Source organism: Pelobates fuscus, chromosome 5 (genome assembly GCF_036172605.1).
Source record: "Pelobates fuscus isolate aPelFus1 chromosome 5, aPelFus1.pri, whole genome shotgun sequence".
In the NCBI taxonomy this organism is placed as follows: Eukaryota; Metazoa; Chordata; class Amphibia; order Anura; family Pelobatidae; genus Pelobates; species Pelobates fuscus.
Window position 1 is genome coordinate 330,427,329 of NC_086321.1, and position 16,074 is coordinate 330,443,402.

A 16,074-nucleotide genomic window follows, 5' to 3' on the forward strand; every position below is an offset into this window, starting at 1 on the left:
AAAAGATTGTTTAAAAAAAAAAAAAAAGTTCTTGACTCTTAATCTAGGCAGCATATTTGCAAATAAGAAATCCTAGAGTACATTAGGATTATACCCTTTCTGATTTCGTCTGCAGCGTTACTGTGTTCCTGGTGGATGGCCGTCCACAACTTCGTGCATTTTAACTGCATCTTAGAATGTGCATGGTTGCATCGGCATTAGTTACTGCTAACAGGGCAGAACCGTTAGTGATGGTCTTTGACACCTGCAACGTGTGAGCTGAAGGCAGATCTATAGTTGACCTCTTTCCTCTATCAACCTTGCTCAACCCAGTGGAATATCCTCTCATCGATTACTGCTTGAGCTGTTGCTGTGAATACTCTGTGAGTATGGTCGCTTCCTTACATCTACCAATAACCCTGAAACTGCAGGCCTAGTTGGTTTGAATTGGTTTTATGCTTGGTGCCTTAACATATTTAGTTGTCTTACCGGTAGGTTTAAGTATGCCTTACATTTAGCAAATCTATTTCGCCATATAAAATTGGCAGGCTACCTCTCCATGTACTTGATATTTAAATGACAGTGGAGTTATATAAATATAATTAATTCTAATTTTGGATATCCCTTTTTAGTTAAGCAATATCTAAGGAACAATACTAATTTGCTCCAGCCCGCAGAGCTGAGTAATCAGTGTTTTAACATTCAACAAAACAGTTTGCACTGTCAAGGTGTGAATATTACCTTTTTTCTAATTGAAGCTATGTAACTAGTCTAAACTAAAGACAAATATATCTAAAAAGATGTGTAAGTGTGTGTGTATATATATAGTACAGTGAGAGTGTGTGTATACTTAATAGTGTGTGCTAGTGAGAGTGTGTATACTTAATAATAGTGTGTGTTAGTGAGAGCGTGTCAGTGTGATTGTGTGTATACTTAAGTAAGAGTGCGTGAGTAACCATGTGACCAATTATATTCATAATACATATAGATTATATTGTAAAAATAGGCAGTGTGCATGTAAGGGTGTGTATGTATTAGGCAATATGTGTGTATCGATGTATGTGTATTTTGATGTATGAATTAGGCAGTATGTGTGTATGGGTGAATGTATGAGGCAATGTTCTTGTATGGATTTATATATTGAGCAGTGTGCGTGAGAAGGTATGTATGGACAGCAGAGCAGAGAGAAGCAGAGAGGAGGAGCAAGCAGACAGAGAGGAGCTGGTATTGCGGGCAGCGGCCTGTGCCACATCTAGGTAGCCAAGGGCCGAGGCCGGCAGGGGAGATCACAGGATCTCCCGGGCCGCCCATGCAGTGCCGACACTATCAGAGTGCCGTCCCTGCTGTGTGCCTTCATGGGCCAGTGGGGAGATCAAAGATCTCCCTCACCTGCCCACAGGCACTGTAACACTGCCGTTGGCTGGGGAGGGAGGGAGAGGAGGACCCGGTGGGGCTCTACCCTGCAGCTCCACCGGGTTCCTCTCACGAGGTTGGAGCATTGTCGCGGTTACCACGGCAACGCTCAGATCTCACGAGAGTGAACTCTACCCCAGGAACTGCAGAGTAGAGTTCACTTACCACTCGGACCACCAGGGATTGCAGCATGGCCCTCCTCCATGGCAGCATGACTCTCCTCTCCCAGGCTAAAGGTAAGAAGGGAGGGGGGATATATGAAAAAACAAAAACAAACATTTAATATATTTACATCTTGCCTCCCCCCCCCCCACACACACACACAATCCCTCCAGACATATTCACACACACAGCACATACACACTAACAGCACACTCACTCACACACACACAGCGCACACACACACTAACTGCAGACTCACACACAGTACACACACTAACAGCACACTTACACACAGCACACTCACACTAACAGCATACTTACGCACACAGCACACTCACGCACACAGAGCTCACTCACACACACCGCACCCTCAGACACACACAGCACCCTAACAGCACACTTGCACACTCACACACACAACACCCTCAGACATACATAGCATCATCAGACACACACAGGACATTCGCACACACAGCACACACAGCACCCTCACACACACACAGCATCCTCAAACACACACACAGCACACTTAGACAAACACACAGCACACTCCCCCTAGCAGCACACTTACACACACAGCACGCTCAAACACACAGCACACACACAACACCCTGAGACACAAATAGCACCCTCACACACACAATATAGTATAGAAAATAACTCTCAGTGAGTTAACAGACAAAGAGAATTAGACACATAGAATGTGATGGCAGATAAGAACACCCTCACACACACAGCACCCCTCTTACACACACACTGTAACCCTCACACACACATGCTGCACCCTTCACACAAACACACATGCTTCAGACTTGAGAAAGGGAGGTTCTCCCGAAAGCTTGTCATTAAAAAATTCTATCTGCTTTTTTACATAATTGTATTCTATTTCTCATAAAAATTTAATTTTAAATCTTTTACCTTTTTTATACATGAAATATACACACAGCCATGGCAAACAAGAGCGAAGATCACAGAACCACTAAAGATAACCATCCTTTAGATTGTAAGCTTGTTTGGGGCAGGGCCTTCTTCCCGTATGTCTAATGTGTTTTGTTAGAGTTAAATGTTTGTCTCGTTTTCTATTGTACAGTGCTGCAGAATATGCTGGCACTACACAACCCTGTGAGGTATAAAAAGCAGGACCGAAGGGTGTATGCCAATGGCATACAGTGTGAAGTGCCCATTAAATGTTACCATTTCAGTCATCCATTCAGTTTGCCTGTGTGCGAAGTCAAGTGCAGGCACTCTTGTTTAGCACAAATGCACAGAAACTGCTCTTCTATTAATGTAGAACTTTATCTGTTGTTCCCATAAGAGGTACACCAGAGAAAACACACAGGGATTTGGGGGTATTGTAGGTTTCTTCTTTTTTAAGGTGGTACCTTTTTACTCTAACAAATGCAACACATTGACAATTTTGTCTTTGAAATGGCTTGGAGTAATTTGTTTAAGTTAGTACAAGGTGTCATATGCAAAGTTTTTAATAATGTCTGTGATACAGCAGACAAATAGTGGTCCTTCAAATTCTTGTATTTAAGTAGGTTAAGTGGTGTGCTGTTTCACCAGAACAAATGAACACTTGGCGAGTACATATGACTCTCAACCTCTGAGTGAGAATTAAAAGAAACTCCATTCCAAACGTAAATACAATATATACTACAAAACAATTGGCATGCAGACATCTGCTTGTTTAACATCTAGTTAGAAAACCGTGGGTGTTAATTTGGACTTATGGGCAATGATATCAACCGAGTAGGCCTGACCCACAGCCTAAGATCTAATTCATGTGAAAGGGGTTGAAATCGGGGTTTGTGCAAACTTGTACAGTTCTTCCACACTAATTTTGTGTGTTTTATTTACAGAAAATAAATAGCAATGATAGTCCTAAATCACTTAGATGTAACTTAAACAGCTTTAATAGGGCAGGGATACGATGAACCACCTTGTCAGAAATGTGACACGTTCCTTAGATCCACATTATGGGCCATTCTATTGGCAATATTTGTTCATGTCTCTGAAAATTGCATGTCTGTGTGCTTGATGTTATACCTTTGCCAACCACAAGTGAGACTGAAATAGCCTATTCCACTAATTTCCACTAATTTCGAAGGAGCGTCATATTTTCACATATTTTGACCACGTCCTCTATAAATCCATACCTGCCTTGTGGAATGAATATTGCCAAACATGTTGTGCTTACTTGGTTGCAAGGACCTCTCATTGTTCCTGGTCTTTTCTGATGACCAAAGTTATGCATTAACCTGGTTGCTCACCCTTCAGGTACTGGATTATACTGGAGAGATTTGGTGTGTTTCAAAGCATATTACTTAATGAGGTACTACTGAAACCAACGAACAACTACAGCTCGAGTGATTTTATTTGTCTGGTGCTTGCTATATAGTTCATGAAAACTACAATTTTTTTTTTTTTTATACACAGGTTGATCCCATCAACATTGATTCATTCAAATTATATTTTGTTGTAAATCTGAATATTTCTGTTTAATATTTCAGTCATACAGGATGAGAAATGTAACGTAGGTAAGAACGGGACACTTTTTCTTTGGCAGGACATCTGATTATATTAATGAATCTGATTAATTACTTTCCCAGCATTTTATGGATGCACGTAAAAGTTGTATGAGCAAATACATACCTGGATATATCTTTAATTGTACACAGACGTATTCCGCACAGGCCATAATGCGTTACCTAGTATACCAGTTTGAAACCCTTGCAAATAAACTATAAACATTGTTTTGTTTAAAAAAATTTTTTTTTTTAGAAACATAGCAAACTAAGTATAATAAATATCTCTCTAACCGTTGCACACTGTCTTTAGGACATTTCTGATGTTATGTTACAAAACAACATAATTTACTGCTAAACATAGTTTAAAGTGGATACAGGTATCTTTGATGGTTATCAGGATGACCCACATGGAATGACAACCTCACCTCCAAGGTGTTCCATTGATATACAAGTTGTATACCTTCAGTATTTGTTTCCCAAACACAAAGAAGGGGATTATCTTTGAATGGCCAACACTCCTCAGGTCCACAGAAAACCGCATAATTGGTTTTCATTTACATAGTTGATAGGGGACCAAATGCAAACATTCAGTATATATTCAGTATGGCAGTATACATTTTAGAGTAGTGTCTGTACTGTACATAGCAGTGTGTATTTGTATTATATGCAGAGCAGCCTGGGTAGTATTATACGTAGAGCAGTGTGTGTATCTGTAGGGTACTCAGAACACTGTGTGTTAGGGTGACCATAAGTCCAAACTGCCATTCAGGGACACTTACTTTCACGAGTGCATTTCATCAAATTTATATATATATATAGGGGGCTGATTGTGGTGTGTGTGTGGGTTTGTGTAGGGAGCTTTAGTGTGTATATACAAGGACTGTTTTTTGTGTGTGTGTGTATAGGGGGCTGATTTCAAATAACAATGAAAAAACAACAGTACATTTATTCCCCACCTTCCTTCTGTATCCTTTTGCCAAGGGAGTAGGGTATCCTGGTGGTGTAGTGGGCTGAGTGCCCTCTCTGGCTGCTTCCTCTGACGAGCTACGCCGTTACTGAGAGCGTTGCCATGGAAAACCGCGGGCACAGAATACATGGCTGGCCCCCAGCTGGAGGTGAATTCAGCCGCTCGCTGCACCGCTCTGCCTGTCTGTGCAATAGGCCGGTGAAGGAGAATTCCAATTTCCTAACCGGCCCATCAAGGGACATTGTCACATGTTTTGGCCGCGCTCACTGAGCGTCCACCCTGCGTTTGCCAGACGGGGAGATCTTTTCTCCCTGGTTGGCCTCAGCCCTTGGCCATCGCGTCCCACCGGGCATTTTCCTGGTTTGCCCGATGGCCAGTCCGGGCCTGGAGTCGGATAGCGGCGGAGGCGGTGCAGCTCAGCTCATTCCGGGACACTATATTGTCCCGGAGAAGGTGCCCGTGACCCGGGACAGACTCTCAAAATGCGGGACTGTCCTGGGTGATACAGGACACATGGGCACCCTACCATGTGTATATGTAGGATATGCAGAGCAATATGTGTATCTGTATTGTACTAAGAGCAGCGCATGTATCTTTATTATACACAGAGCAACATCTGTATCTATATTATATGCAGAGCAGATTGTTTAGTATTATACGCAGAAAAATGTGTATCTCTGATCTCTGTGTTTGTGTGTATCTTTATCATATGTAGACAGTACATGTGTATTACATTCAAAGCCGCATGTGTATTTATATTGTACTCAGAGCTGTGCCTGTATCTCCATGATTTGCAGAGCACTGTGTGTATCTGTATTGTACTCAGTCGTGTTTGTACCTGCCTAATGCACAGTAGTGTGTGTGTCTGTATTATACGCGGAGCAGTGTGTGTATCGGTATTATACGCAGAGCAGTGCGTGAATCTGTTTTACACGCAGAGCAGTGTATGTATCAGTATTATACGAACAGCAGTGTGTGTTTCTGTATTATACGCAGAGCAGTGTGTGTGTGTCTGCCTTATACGCAGAGCAGTGTGTGTATCTGTATTATACACAGAGCAATGTGTGTATCTGTATTATATGCAGAGCAGTGTGTGTATCAGTATTATACTTAGAGCAGTGTGTGTATCTGTATTATACTCAGAGCAGTGTGTGTGTGTCTGCCTTATACGCAGAGCAGTGTGTGTGTGCCTGTATTATACGCAGAGCAGTGTGTGTATCTGTATTATACGCAGAGCAGTGCGTGTATCAGTATTATACGCAGAGCAGTGCGTGTATCAGTATTATACGCAGAGCAGTGTATGTATCAGTATTATACGCAGAGCAGTGTGTGTATCTGTATAATACGCAGAGCAGTGCGTGTATCAGTATTATACGCAGAGCAGTGCGTGTATCAGTATTATACGCAGAGCAGTGCGTGTATCAGTATTATACGCAGAGCAGTGCGTGTATCAGTATTATACGCAGAGCAGTGTATGTATCAGTATTATACGCAGAGCAGTGTGTGTATCTGTATAATACGCAGAGCAGTGCGTGTATCAGTATTATACGCAGAGCAGTGCGTGTATCAGTATTATACGCAGAGCAGTGCGTGTATCAGTATTATACGCAGAGCAGTGCGTGTATCAGTATTATACGCAGAGCAGTGCGTGTATCAGTATTATACGCAGAGCAGTGCGTGTATCAGTATTATACGCAGAGCAGTGCGTGTATCAGTATTATACGCAGAGCAGTGCGTGTATCAGTATTATACGCAGAGCAGTGCGTGTATCAGTATTATACGCAGAGCAGTGCGTGTATCAGTATTATACGCAGAGCAGTGCGTGTATCAGTATTATACGCAGAGCAGTGCGTGTATCAGTATTATACGCAGAGCAGTGCGTGTATCAGTAATATACGCAGAGCAGTGCGTGTATCAGTATTATACGCAGAGCAGTGCGTGTATCAGTATTATACGCAGAGCAGTGCGTGTATCAGTAATATACGCAGAGCAGTGCGTGTATCAGTAATATACGCAGAGCAGTGCGTGTATCAGTAATATACGCAGAGCAGTGTGTGTATCAGTATTATACGCAGAGCAGTGTGTGTATCAGTAATATACGCAGAGCAGTGCATGTATCAGTAATATACGCAGAGCAGTGTGTGTATCAGTATTATACGCAGAGCAGTGCGTGTATCTGCCTTTTACATAGAGCAGTGTGTGTATCAGTATTATACGCAGAGCAGTGCGTGTATCAGTATTATACACAGAGCAGTGCGTGTATCTGCCTTTTACATAGAGCAGTGTGTGTATCATTATTATACGCAGAGCAGTGTGTGTGTATATTATACGCAGAGCAATATGTAGTATGCACAGAGCAGTGCATGTCTTTGAAAAGTAGTTCATTTTTTCCCTTCTGAAAATGTTCTTTCCATTTGATATTCAGAAAGTAAAGAGTCAGCTAAGGTAATACAATGTTTGCCAATAAAATTATATATCACTATAAGTAGTCCTTGACAAGGGTTTATACGTGAATCTTAAAAACCGGTTAACACGTTAGGGAGGATATAAGCAGACATTGCTCCTTTAGGTGTGACGCATTACAGCTACCGAGCCTGGATGCTCCTATTTAATACATGTATGTAGCAGTGCCTGGCTGTGCTGGAGGAGGAGTATACACTGAGGCAGGCTCTGCACATGCTCCCCCTCCTCGCAAGGTCCTCAGTCTGCAGCAGACACCTCCTCTGTATACCCTGCAGAGCTTAGAGTCTTGCCTACTGCTCCCTTAGCTCTTATTGCACTGGATGATGAGCCCTGTCTGCACTGGTCCCAAGATGCTGTCTGTTGCTACATGATCCCTGTCTGTGTTTTCCCCTGAATGGCTGTCAACTGGTCTTGGAGCTCAGTCTAAGCTGGTCCCAGAACACTGCTTGCTGGTCCCAGAGCACTGATTTATCACAGGTAACACCAGCTTGCAGGGAGGGTATTTAAGGTAGATGTTGTATGATAAATTGATGTCTACAGGGCATTGTGTGTGTGTGTACATCAATCGTATACAATTGGGAATTCTACTAAGCTGTCATAATTTTCCACCATGTGACTGTTAATATGTTTCCATCAATACATATGTTTGCTGCATGCATGAAGATATATCCATCGGTCTAGCGGAGAATATGCCTGTCCCTATAATTTGTAGCTCGGTGTCTGCGTATATATTGACAGCATATATAAGTGATCTTGTCTTTTTCGAATTGATATTTATAGATTGTACAGCGCTGCGGAATATGTTGGTGCCTTCAAAGAAGTGGGTGCACATCATGTGTATATGACTAAGCTAGCGGTGTTTGATCTGTGTGGCGCTGCTAGAGAAGAAACCTATCTTAGCATCCCATGTACTAACAGCTTGAGTAACACTACATAATCATGTTAATACTACTAATAATAATGGGATTTAATTCACTTCACAGTGATACAGAGAATGTTATAACGTTGTTGCTATTCTGTATTCTAAACTGTAGTGCTGCATTTCCTTTTTTTTTTTTTGTACGTGGGGAGTGGGTGGTAGTTTGAGTTATTAAACGAAGTGGCAGGGAGCCTAGAGGCAAATCTATGTATGTATGAATCCGTATGTTGCGATTTTGTTTCTCATTTTTAACCCTCTTTCAATTTTTTGTCTATGTTAAAACAATTATTCACAGGAAAAATTCAATTGGTAAAGTAACAGGGTCTTAAAGAAGATTAACTAATGATTCATCTAAAATCGTGGTCCATAAAGTCTTATTTAATTGATTCATTATTTTCTTATTTTATTTATTTATTTTAAAGGACCTGTTTGCTTGGAGACCCATTTGTCAGCTGGGAAAATAGTTCAGAGATCCATATAACATTTAAATACATTTGGCGAAACAACTTAATTAGCCACCTTTCAAGATCAGAGGGGTCTTGGTTGCATTGGGAACGGCATAGCAGCTTCACTGATCACATCATTGTGGGCAGTTGCATGGTTTCTTTGGTGTGCCTGTTCGTACCTTTGGGACATAATCAAAATGACAGGGAAACATATTTGGCTATCAACCCAGGGGTTTAAGATTTATCCATATAGCCTTTGTGGGCAGCGATACAGTTTCTTAAAAACTTTGCGCAGGACCCTAGTAGTTACCCTGTATTTTGTATAATGTTAACTGTAGGGTATTCACAAAGTGGGTGCCGGGGGGGATTGAAACCTATTTATGTGACTATTGGTGTATTTAAATAATAACTGAACTAATTTATCAAACATTTTTAGATTTCTTTAAGTTCCGAATATCTGGCTTTATTTTTGTCTGAAGCGGCCAGACTTAATTACCAAAAACTAAAACGATTACTAAAGCTATTGCTGCCACCCAAAAGTAGTGGGAGTTTGAGCACAGGGCTTAATTCTGTGTGTTTTTACTTGCTTTTGTATTACACAGCCTTTTTACAGTGCTGCCACCCACCCCCCATGGGTGTCCTATTAAAGGTTAGTAAGTTTCATTAGAGATTTAGCATGTTGGCTAAAAGCAACAAGGTGCATTGTTAGTGTAAGACACCCCTAAGAGGTTTGCCTTGATGTAGCAGGTAAGGGACTACTACAGGGTCCCTCTGCCCCACCCCCTCGCAGCCTCCCCCTGATGGCAAGGAAAGGGTTGAATAACCCATTTTTCACTTACCAGATTCCAGTCCCTTGGCGCTGGGTCAGGCTCCTCCTCTGCTGACATCAGCTGATGGGGGGGGGCCTCAAGTGCATGCGCAGCATGAGTGCGGGACGCATTAGGTTTTCCCCATAGGAAAGCATTGATTCAAAACACACTGAACATCCTCATCAAAGCTCTGTGAAAGGCCAGGAATCGCCTCTAGTACGGTCTTAGCCATGCAATGAAAACATGGCAGTTTCTCTGAAACTAAATTGTTTGCCGTTGCAGGGTTAGGGGGACAGTGCACCCAGACCACTTCAATGAGGGCTACTGGATACTGTAACCATTGCTGCCGCCCAAGAGTAGTGGGAGTTTGAGCGCAAGGCTTTATCCTCAGCGAGCCAGATATAATTGTATTGTATCATCAGGAGTTATGCTACAATAAATGTACAGTGTGAGCAGAACACAGTTTTTGGGTGTCTCAGAAGAAGATAAAAATGAGGAATAATTTAATCTCCTCTGTAAAAATATTTTCTGCCCACACTAATTTCACACAGCTATGATATTTGTTCATTCTACTCTGTCACGAGATATGTAAAATGCAAATTGGGCAGACTGGGTTTTTTACTTTCTGAATCATTGTACCAAGTGCTTCAGGAATTAATTTAGATGGCAACTTGATTTATTTAATATTAATTGGATTAAATGTTTTACTTATTTATAAAGCACCGTGTTATTCTGTGGCATATTACATGGACGGATATGCAGTCATCTAATTAGAGATTCCAGTGAAGTAAGGACTGGACTTAGAATTGATTGTTTAACTAGGGTGCCGAGAACTTAGGGACTTTGTTTAACCCCTTAAGGACACATGACATGTGTGACATGTCATGATTCCCTTTTATTCCAGAAGTTTGGTCCTTAAGGGGTTAAAGGGACACTCTACAACCCAAATACAAGAAAAAATATGTTATAAATATTATTTTTTTTTGTGGTAGATACACTATAATGAAACTACGCATACATTTAATTATGTGTACGTTCAGGGCCGGCCGTAGGTGATCAGATGCCCTGTGCGAGCCCAACATATGGCGCCCCCCCCCCTTCAGCAAAACCCTGGCCACTTCTACAATAGCCCTGTTCCGCCTACTACAAAACCCCCGCCCCCCTTTCTACAAAAACCCTACCCCCGTTTTTACAAAACCCCTGCCCCTTCTACAAAACTCCTGCTCCCCCTTTAATAAAACCCCTGCCCACCCTTCTACAAAGTTTTTACTCCCCCTTTAACAAAACACATGCTATCATTATATATCTCAACTATACAGCAATGTACACATAATATCACTAAAAACCTTCCCCCTCCACCAAAACCACTGCCACCCTCTACAAAAGCCCTGTACTCATTCTACATAAACCTCTGCTCCTCTTCTACATAAAACCCTGCTCCCCTTCTCCAAAACCCCTGCCCCCCTTATACTAAACCCCTGCCCCACTTATACTAAACCCCTGCCTCCTTATACTAAACTCCTGCCCCCCTTATACTAAACCCCTGCCCCCCTTATACTAAACCCCTGCCCCCTTATACTAAACTCCTGCCCCCCTTATACTAAACCCCTGCCCCCCTTATACTAAACCCCTGCCCCCCTTATACTAAACCCCTGCCCCCCTTATACTAAACCCCTGCCCCCTTATACTAAACCCCTGTCCCCCTTATACTAAACCCCTGTCCCCCTTATACTAAACCCCTGCCCCCTTATACTAAACCCCTGGCCCCCTTATTCTTAAACTCCTGCCCCCCTTATACTAAACACCTGCCCCCTTATACTAAACCCCTGCCCCCCTTATACTAAACCCCTGCCCCCCTTATATAAACCCCTGCCCCCCTTATACTAACCTCCTGCCCCCCTTATACTAATGACTCGGGCCGGCCTGTGAGTGACTGAGTGCGAGCTGCGTCGGCCGCCTGGCGCCCCTGTTGCCATGGCGCCCTGTGCAGCCGCACAGCTCGCACACCCCTAAGGCCGGCCCTGTGTACGTTCATTGAGGATATATCTAAAAACAGCTTGGAAAAGCTGCAGTTCTGTTGCCTTTGCAAGTCCTCCTCTTCTAACCCCTCCCAGGGTTTCTGTGGCTGTCCAATCACAGACTTCCCAATGCAACTCAATGAGAAGTATTTGCAAGGCAGGTGCTCTGGGCAACTGCTGCCTCTTGAGTTCAGCTCCACTGAGTTAACCAACCCAGGAATTAACAGTATCGGTTGTCTTATTTATAGCCAGGGGGGTGTAAAACGAATAATTTAGAAAAGTGCCAATTTCTAGTCAAACCTGCAGTTTCTGTAAAATGAAAAAGAGGACACACTCGTCACAAATAAAGTATTTCAGCAAGCTGATGCGTTTTTGGTGTCTAGGCTTTAGGTGTTTCAAAATTGGCATAACAGACCGTTATCTTCAAGCACTGCTTTCCTGAAAGCAAACTAAACTGAACAACAAACTGTTAACATATTTAAAAACAGTGACTGACATAAAAACACACATTTCAAAAGGGGCAGAAAAAAAAGATACCCTAGCTCTCGTTGGCTTCCCACATGTGAATGCCTTGAAGAGACATTCCAGACCCCTAATGCACGTTAGCTTGCTGAAAAGGCGTATGTGTGAAGTGTGTGTCCTAATTTTTTCATTTTACAAAAAGTGCAAATTTCAGTAGAAATTGTTACTTTTAGAAATTAACCTGTTTACACGTCCTTGCATTCAAGCAGACAACAGGTAAACATTACTTTCTGGTTTTGGTCAGCCCAGCAGAGCTAAACTCTAAAGGCAGCAATTGCTCAGAGCACCTGCCTTGCAAAGACTTCTCATTAAGCTGCATTATAAAGTATGTAATTGGACAGCCACAGATAGTCTGGGCGGGGTCAGAAGGGGAGGGTTTGCAAAGGCTGCCTGCAGGTTTTTGCAAGCTGTTTTTATATATTCACTCAAAAATAACATAATTAAAAGCATTCAAGTTTTCATTTGGGGTATATCTTCTAAACAATGATTTTTAAAAACATTTTATTTTGTGTTTGGGCACTGGAATGACCCTTTAATGCTCACTGAGCAGAGGTTAGCCATCGCTGCACTAGGTTGTCCCCCTACTGGCACTGTCCAAAAGGGGATGGCCATATTTTCAGCTTAATCTAGACTGTAGAGCAGAGGTGGCCAAAAGGTAGATCCCTAGATGTTGTAGAACTACAACTCCCATGATGCTTAGCATGCCTTTAGAATGACAAAGCATCATGAAAGCTGTAGTTTTTTGTATAGAGCATCTTCATACTATACAATATTAGATGTCATTCCGACTGTGTCATTCTGACTAGAATGAGCTTTCCTAGCAAATCTCTAATTTAAAACAATAGAACCCATGATTTCTAATCTCCACCAGGTAAATTGCTGTACATAAACTATGGTTGTTTGCATTGCTTTGAAGCGGGTGCCTGTTCCTATGTGCACCGGCCCCTGTTTTCCTGGTTTAGCAAGGTACTAACTAGACTGTTTCTCCTATCACACTCCCACCCAAAATAGTGTGAACAATGGGCTGGTCTCTAACACTTTGTGGGGAAGCTGTTTACTGCCAAATTCATCCTGAAGGGTGTTAAAAGTTCAGTCTCTATTCAAGTCTTAGCAGACGTGTACCTATAAACACTCTGCCCATAGGCAGCTTCCTTCCCTACTTAAACGTAAATTATTCTTATCACAGAAAAAAATCATTGTGTAAACGTTAGGCCAGTTGTGGTCAGGTAGCCCCCCAACTGTTATATAACTAAAACTACCATGATGCTTTGCTAGCTTGAAGGCTAGCTACAGGTTGTTCTGCATCACCTGGGGGAGAGGAGCTACCTGTGTGGCATCACTGGTTTAGAGTATAGATAGCCAACCTGTAAGTATCCAGCTGTTGGACTACAATTCCCTTCATTCTAGTTCTGATTAATAGCAAGTTTTGTTGAGGAATACCAGCTTATCAGGTACCTACCGGCATCCATTTACTTAGGCTGTACAACCGGAGTAATGCCTATTGTCTAACTTGGAATGGTCAATTATAACGTGAAAAGGTTCAAGAAACTATGTATGGATATGTAAAGACATGACCGTGAATAGTACACAGTTTTCAGTTGCAGGAGATTAGTAAAATTCCATTAGCTGAGCCGTGAACTGCTCTGGACTGTAAATCCCATGATCCTCAGCAAGATCCGTTCTCTAAAGCAGCTGGAATTTGCTATGAATGGCCCTGATCATGTATACGTCTCCATTTCCCCCATGTCAGTCTTTTGTCAGGGGAAGTTTGTTACACAAGTTATTTTCCCCAGCTGACTTCCTGCACCTACTACTGTTAGGTAGGCGATAGGGGGGCTCAGCATGACAGTAGACTGATTTAAGAACACCACAGGAGGTGAGAGGCTGAGATTAAGATCTGGTTAACACTAACAATTTCTGGCACTTTAACTTAAAGTCATGAGTAACCCCTTAAGGACTGAGACAATTGCTCAACTTCTGGATCGAAACAAAACCTAGAATTTGAGCTATAGATCATTTTGTTCAGGAGAAATAGGGTCTTCATTTCACATCAAATATTTATATATGAAACATAATTTAATATGAATAAAATCTTAAAACGTGTGAGAAAGTAAGAAGGTTTGTTTTATTTAATCCTATGTGTATTTATTTATTTATTATTTATGTATAATTTTGTTATTATATGAATTATATATTGGGGATATGCCTGACAACCCAGGCAGTCTCCCTGCAGGCAATTCAGTCGATCCGAGTCGTGTGATCGTGGTGTCATCGTCTGGATTGGCACACAGCGCCAGCACGTCCATAAGGCGGCTCAGCCGGCTGCCTTAGGGCGCCAGAGCAGGGGGGGTGCGCAAAAATCTGAATCCCCTGCCTCTGGCTCTGGCCCTGCCTCTGGCTGGGGACTCGGAATTTTCAAATTACCTGTCGGCCGGCCTCTCCTGATGATGTCAGGAGGAGGGGGCGTGACTTCTACTGCTCCTCTCACAGAACCGCTGGGGAGTCTGGCAGAAGGGCAGAGGAAGTCACGCCCCCTCCTCCTGACATTACCAGGAGAGGCTGACTTTACTGACTGCAGACAGACTCCAGATCCTGTCCCAACCCTTCCCTGGCCCAAAGTAAGCTTCAGGCAGGGGGGGAATACATTTGTTTTTTTAATCCCCCTTCTTCAGCTCCTGTCTCTCACCTCAGCCCCTGTACCCTTACTCAGCCCCTGTCCCCTTCCTCAACCCCTGTCCCTCTCCTCAGCTCCTGTCCCCTTTCCTCAGCCAATGTCCCCTTCCTTATCGCCTGTTACTTTCCTCAGCCCCTGTCCCCCTTACTCAGCCCCTGTCCCCCTCCTCAGCCCCTGTTTCTGTTCCTTAGCCCCCATCCTCTTGCTCAGCTCCTTTACTATTTCCTTAGTCCATGTCTCCTTCCTCAGCCACAGTCCCCCTTCCTCAGCCCCTGCCCCCCTTCCTCAGCCCCTGTCCCCCTTCCTCAGCCCTTATACCTCTTCCTCAGCCCCGGTCCTCCTTCCTCAGCCCTTGTCCCCCTATTTCAGCCCCTGTCCCCCCTTCCTCAGCTCCTGTCCCCCTTTTCCTCAGCTACTGTCCCCCCCTTCCTCAGTCTCTGTCCCCCTCCACCACAGCCCCATAACCTCCCCACTACAGCTCCTCTCCCCCAATTGCAACCCATATCACCCACACCACAGCCCCTTTCCCAAATTGTAGCCATCAACCTACTTCAGCCCCTATCCCCCCCCCACTACATTTCATAATCCCCCAATTACAGCCCATACCCTCCACTACAGCCCCTAGCCCCCTACTACATGCCCTTCTACTACATGCCCTAACGTTTCAATTACAGCCACTACAACCCACTACCAGTGCTATTCCCGAGATTAGGCTCTGGATCCACCTCTGCTCTGTATGCCTGTATCTGTATGACTATAAACCTGTGTATGTATGTCTTTGTATGCCTGTGTCTCCATAACAGTGTCTATATGTCTGTGTTTGTATGACATTGTACTTGTATGTGTAGATTGCATGGCTGTGTGCCTGCATTTGTTTGATTGTGTGCCAGCATATCTCTGTGATTTAGTGTCTGTATGGTTGTGTGTTGCTATATATCTATGTCCATATCGCATGGATAAAGACACAAAATGCACTGAGGAGAGAGAGTCACAGAAAGGGACTGGGGGGGAGAAAGAGACACGCAAAAATAATTGGACACAAAACCCTTTCTGGTTATAGATATGCAAGGTAGATCGATGAGCATTAGACCAGACCGCAAAGGCTTAACGCTATGTTTTTTATTCACTACCAAATGCTTCTCCAGTTGAAATTGTGCAGGGCAGCACAGCT

At 43.2% G+C, this 16,074-nt stretch overlaps 1 protein-coding gene across 1 annotated transcript in view; it reads left to right on the forward strand.

Moving 5' to 3' along the window:
• The first annotated feature begins 7,756 nt into the window (after nt 1–7,756).
• Nucleotides 7,757–16,074, forward strand: part of PPP1R16B (protein phosphatase 1 regulatory subunit 16B) — an 80,274-nt gene continuing 71,956 nt past the window's right edge. Inside the window, exon 1 of the mRNA XM_063455705.1 lies at nt 7,757–7,992. The gene's annotated coding sequence lies outside the window, so the exon portion shown is untranslated. The remainder of the gene's footprint in view (nt 7,993–16,074) is intronic.